This window comes from Lepus europaeus, chromosome 13 (genome assembly GCF_033115175.1).
Source record: "Lepus europaeus isolate LE1 chromosome 13, mLepTim1.pri, whole genome shotgun sequence".
NCBI classification, from domain to species: Eukaryota; Metazoa; Chordata; class Mammalia; order Lagomorpha; family Leporidae; genus Lepus; species Lepus europaeus.
Window position 1 is genome coordinate 44,286,226 of NC_084839.1, and position 6,259 is coordinate 44,292,484.

The 6,259-nt window shown below is 41.9% G+C and overlaps 1 pseudogene; it reads right to left on the reverse strand.

Moving 5' to 3' along the window:
• Positions 1-5,554: 5,554 nt before the first annotated feature.
• Positions 5,555-5,903, reverse strand: LOC133773063 (gamma-aminobutyric acid receptor-associated protein-like 2; annotated as a pseudogene).
• Positions 5,904-6,259: the final 356 nt, after the last annotated feature.

Genomic DNA, 6,259 nt, shown 5'->3' on the forward strand with positions numbered 1-6,259 from the left:
AGGTTTCACCTCACCCCCATTACAATGGCTTTCATACAGAAATCATCAAACAACAGATGCTGGTGAGGAGGTGGGGGGAAACGGTACCTTAATCCACTGTTGGTGGGAATATAAACTGGTAAAGCCACTATGGAGGTACATAAAAAATTTGAATATATATCTACCATATGACTCAGCCATCCCACTCCTGGGAATTTACTGAAGGGAAATGAAATCAGCATATGAAAGTGTTATCTGAACCCCCGGGTTTATTGCAGTTCAATCAATAGTTAAGATATGGAATCAACCTAAATGCCCTTCAATTGAAGGCTGGATAAAGAGTTTATGGAATATGTACACTGTGGAATACTGCACAGCAATAAAAGAAGAAAAAACAAAGTCCTGTCATTTGCAACAAAATGGATGAAACTAGAAAACATCATACTTAGTGAAATAAGCCAGTCACAAAAGGCCAAATACTATATGTTCTTCCTGGCCTGTGATAATTAATAGAGCAGCCAAAAGGCAGTCTATAGAAGTGAAATTGACACTTTTAGAAGCAATGACTTTGAACAGCCTTTATCTTGACTGTTGAGGAACAGTTTTTTTATACTATTGTTCTACTCTTTACTTAACATAGAGTTAGCCATATATGTATAAAGTCAATTGAAAATAGATCTTAGTAAAAAATAAGAATGGGAATAGAAGAGGTAGGAGGAAGGGGGGTGGGAGTGTGGGTGGGAGGGCAGGTACTGTGGGAAAAATCACCGTGTTCCTAAAGTTGTAATTATGAAGTGCATGAACTTTGTATTCCTTAAATAAAAAGTTTCTGGGGAAAAAAAAAAGAAAAGAAACCTCCAGGCCTAAGGAATTCTATTGGTAAATTCCATGAAATATTTAAGGAACATATTCTTTCAGTTGAATAAAAATTATTCCAGGGTATACTAAAAGAAGGAACACTCTATAACTGATTTTATGACTCTTATAAAAACTATGTCAAAATTGACAAGGTGAAATGTGACAATAGAAATTATAGGGCAGAAGGCCAGTGTTGTGGTGTAGAAGGCAAAGGCCACTGCCTGCAGCACTGGCATGCCATATGAGCACCTGTTCAAGTCCCAGCTGTTCCACTTCAGATCTAGCTCCCTGCTAATGCACCTGGGAAAGCGGTGGAAGATGGCCCAAGTGCTTGAACCCATCCTGTATCTACATGGGACACCTAAAAGAAGCTCCTGGCTCCTGTCTGGCCCAGCCCCGGCTGTTGTGGCCATCTGGGGATTGAACCAGCAGATGGACGACCTCTGTTCCCTCCCCCCCATTAGAGTATCTTTTAAATAAATAAAATGAATCTTAAAAAATAATTATAGGTCAATCTTACTAATGAACTTAATATTCTGAATCCTCAACAAAATTTTAGGAAATGATGAAGCAATGTATAAAATAGAGCAAAGAAAACAAAATTACAGGAAGAAAACCTGGTAATTATTCTCAGTAACATAAAAAAGTCCATGTCTAATGAAAAAAAAAATCATTACAAACTGAAGATCTTAAAAATTTCTGAAAGAATTTCATTTAACACTAGTGTATATGGAATTCTATCAATTAACATGCTCTTCACTCTTATTTGTCCAAATTAGATATATTTTTAAACAAAATTAACTATGGAATTTGAAGAAAAGTAAAAATCAGACCATATTCATTTAAAATTTTTCTTGGCACTTTAAAAGTTTTTGGGCATGATTTATGATCATAAAAAGAAGGAAATATTTTATTTTTGCAAAATCAAAATAAAGTAAGAGATAGTTTTTCTTTTTTAAAAGAAAGCTGTGAATGAAAGTATATTTTTTCTGAAACCTATGGATTTTCTTAAGACTTCTTCAATGAATAAATATCATTCTTTTGTTTTTGTGATTCTTGGTAAGTATGTTGTTTTCTTGTAACTGCATCACGTAGTTTTATCATAAATAAATATCTGTGAAATTATTTCTTCTTGGGGTTGGCTCTGTGGTGTAGCAGGTAAAGCTGCTGCCTGCAGTGCTGGCATCCCATACGAACACTCTATAACTGATTTTATGACTCTTATAAAAACTATGTCAAAATTGACAAGGTGAAATGTGACAATAGAAATTATAGGGCAGAAGGCCAGTGTTGTGGTGTAGAAGGCAAAGGCCACTGCCTGCAGCACTGGCATGCCATATGAGCACCTGTTCAAGTCCCAGCTGTCCCAGCAGAGAGCTCCACTTCCAATCCAGCTCTCTGCGATGGCCTGGAAAACCAGTAGAAGATGGCCCAAGTCCTTGGGCCCCTGAACCAGGGAGGGAGACTCAAAAGAAGCTCCTGGCTTCCAGATTCAGATCAGTGCAACTCTGGCCATTTTGGCCAATTGGGGAGTGAACAAGCAGATGGAAGACCCCTCTCTCTCTGCCTCTCCTTCTCTCTCTATGTAACTCTGACTTTCAAATAAATAAATCTTTTTAAAAAAAAAAGGAAAAAAAGAAATTATTTCTTCTTCTTAAAAGGTAAGGCATCATGAGTAAGTAAGGTTCATCCCAGGAAAGGAAGACTGGGAAATCAATTTGTTTAATTCACTATGATGACACATTAAAGAAAAAAATTTACACAATCAGCTCAAAAGATGCTGAAAAGTAACTTGATAAATTAAGCATCCATTTATGATGTTTAAAAAATTTCTCAGGGTGCAGGCATTTGGAATAACCATTAAGACATCAGTTAATTCACCCACATTCCATATCTGACTGCCTGAGTTCCATACCAGCTCCAGCTCTGAGTCCAGCTTTCTCCCAGTGTTTACCCTGGGAGACAGTGGTGGTGACTCAAGTAGTTGGGTTCCTGGCATTCACGTGGGAGACGTGGATTAAGTTCCTGGCTCCACACTTTAGTCCAGGCTCAATGCCAACTGTTGTAGGCATTTGGAGAGAGTGAACCAGAAGATGGGAGTTTTGGTTCGGAGTCTCATAAGGTTGACATTACGGTAACTGGTGCTATAGTCAAGTCAAGGTTCCTGGGCTGAGAGGGCCTAAAAATCTAGAGCCTGGAGCAGCTGGGATTCCTTGGGCAGATCTATCTCTAGTTGGTTTCTCTAAACGCTCTCTCCAGCATGATGTTTTCAAGTTACCTGGCCTTCTTACTCAGTAGCTTAGGGTTCTAATGGCACAGGTCTCAAGAAAGCTCACTTGGCAGAAGTTCTTTTGTGATGTAGGCCCAGAAATAACAGAGCTTCACATCCACTGCAGTCTATTAGCAAATTCAGGTCCCAAGGTCCACCTGGGTTCAAGGGGAGGGTATATGGATTCCACCTCTTCATGGAGGAGTGGCATTAGAAGGGGAATAGGAAAAGAAACCCTAAAGGGCATATATCAGGGAGAAGAAATGCGATTCAGATGGCAGGTCTGCGATGCAAGATGAAGGAAAGCAATGGAAGTATGAAATATAAACAAGCACCAACTACATAAAGCTGTAACAATGACATATTACAGTCTTGAAAACAAGAAGACTGGGGCTGGCGCTGTGGCTTAGTAGGTTAAACCTCAGCCTGTGGCACTGGCATCCCATATGGGTGCCGGGCTGTGTCCCAGCTGCTCCTCTTCTGATCCAGCTCTTGGCTTACGGACTGGGAAAACAGTAGAGAATGACCTGGGTACTTGGGCACCTGTACCCCTATGGGAGACACGTAGGAAGCTTCTGACTCCTGGCTTCCGTTCAGCCCAGCTCCTGCAGTTACAGCCATTTGAGGAGTGAACCAGCAGATGGAAGACCTTTCTCTCTTTTTTCAAAAATTATTTATTTAATTATTTATTTGACAGATAGAGTTAGACAGTGAGAGAGAGAGAGACAGAAAGGTCTTCCTTCCGTGGGTTCACTCCCCAAATGGCCACTACGGCTGGAGCTATGCCTACCAGAAGCCAGGAGCCAGGTACTTCCTCCTGGTCTCCCATGTGGGTGTAGGGCCCAAGCACTTGGGCCACCCTTAACTGCCTTCCCGGGCCACAGCAGGGAGCTGGACTGGAAGAGGAGCAACTGGGACTAGAACCTGGTGCCCATATGGGATGCTGGCACTGCAGGCAGAGGATTAACCAAGTGAGCCATGGCGCCAGCCCCATGACCTTTCTCTTTGTCTATCCCTCTCTCTCTCTGTAACTCTCTCTCAAATAAATATAATTTAAAAAAAAAGAAAAGAAAAAGACTACAAATAAACAAAAATAAGATGTCTTTATTCTTATTCTCTCCCAGACTTCTGAAGGTCTATTCCCTGTATCGTATAACATCTTTATTTTTGCATTCATATTTGCATGTTTAATATCCTTGGAGTTAATTTTTGTTTTTTTCTTATTTGCTTTTGTTTTTTTCTGCCTTTATAAGAGGAAATTTTATTGTTAATGATTTACCTTAATAGTTTCAGAAAGAGGAACAGGTTTGGCTCAGTCCAACATGATTGGCAATTGGCAAAATCGAGTGAAGCAGGCCGGCACCGCGGCTCAATATGCTAATCTTCTGCCTGTGGTGCCGGCACCTTGGGTTCTAGTCCCAGTCAGGGTGCCGGATTCTGTCCCGGTTGCTCCTCTTCCAGTCCAGCTCTCTGCTGTGGCCCGGGAGTGCAGCTGAGGATGGCCCAAGTGCTTGGGCCTTGCGCCCGCATGGGAGACCAGGAGAAGCACCTGGCTCCTGGCTTTGGATCAGCGTGGTGCACTGGCCGCAGTGCGCTGGCCGCAGCGGCCATTGGGAGGTGAACCAACGGCAAAATGGAAGACCTTTCTCTCTCTCTCTCTCTCACTATCCACTCTGCCTGTCCAAAATAATAATAATAAAAAAAAAAATCAAGAGAAGCAAGTTTTCTGATTGCTAAGGATTTTTTAAAAAGATTTATTTATTTATTTATTTATTTATTTATTTATTTGAAAGAGTTACACGAAAAAAGAGAGGCAGAAGGAGAGAGAGAGAGAGAGGTCTTCCATCTGATGGTTCACTCCCCACTTGGCCACAACAGCTGGAGCTGTGCCGATCCAAAGCCAGGGGCTTCTTCCAGTTCTCCTGTGTGGGTGCAGGGGCCCAAGGATTTGAGCCATCTTCTACTGCTTTCCCAGGTCATAGCAGAGAGCTGGATTGGAAGTGGAGCAGCCAGGTCTTGAACCAGCGCCAATATGGGATGCTGGCACTGCAGGCCTGGGCATTAACCTGCTGCGCCACAGTGCTGGCCCCAATTCCTAAGGATTTAATTTGGATGCTTCAAACATAATCCAGAGTAAATGCATCATCTCCCTCCCTTGCACTTTAATATAGCATCTACATAAATATCCTCATTAAATATGATTCCCAGAGGAACAAGTTCCTTGGACAGGATAGCCATGAGGACAGTGCACAAAAAGAAAAACTCAGAATAAAAACTCTTTATGATAACTTAGTAATCTAAGGAAACAAAACCTTCCAATATATTAAAAAATAAATCCAGTTACAAATGCACTAACAGGTCTGTGTGAAAAGGTTCTGGTTTAACTGCAAATGGCCAGCTATTTAAGATACACAAGCAGGAATGGTGCACCTAGCCCAGCACTGGCCCTCAGAAGCCAAAAGTGTTCTCTCCACTATAGGCCACATACAAAAATCCATCTTCATCTTCTTCCTTCTCGTAACACTGTCCTATGGTTAGGCTGGACTGTGGGACTGTCCTGTCCACAAACAGGAAGACTGCCTTTTCAGAAGGAAGCTGGATCCTTTTCCTGATGATCCACATGACCTGAGCCACAGTAATGTCAGATGGACCCAAGTACTTCCGTTGTCAGTGTCAACAATCTGAGAGCCTGAGACTTTTTCCACAATCACCGGATCTCGAGATAGTTTGCTCAGATCTTCGCGGATTCCACGCATCTGTGTTCCAGCAAGTGGTCCTCCTTGAACATCCACTTCATGGCGGCAGCAGGGATTGGGACAGAGCCGGCTCTCGGAGCCGCGGAGTTCAGCAACTGGAGTTAATTTTTGTGTAGACATCTTTATTAGGCAGCTTTGCTGCAGTAAGAAGTAACTTTCCCCACAAAATTGTTAGTGATTTGCACCAACACACATTATTTCAGGTTTATACCAGTGCCCACAACTGAAATTTTGCTGTTTCCAATCTATACTAGGTGTGTTCTTATTCCAGGATCCACATGAGACTGAAAAAACAGCCCATTTATGGAACATGTCATTCTTGTGGCAGAGGAGAGAACAAGATCCTGCTACGCAATGACTTCTGTAATCTTTCCAGGTGTGGCAAATGCCAGTGTTT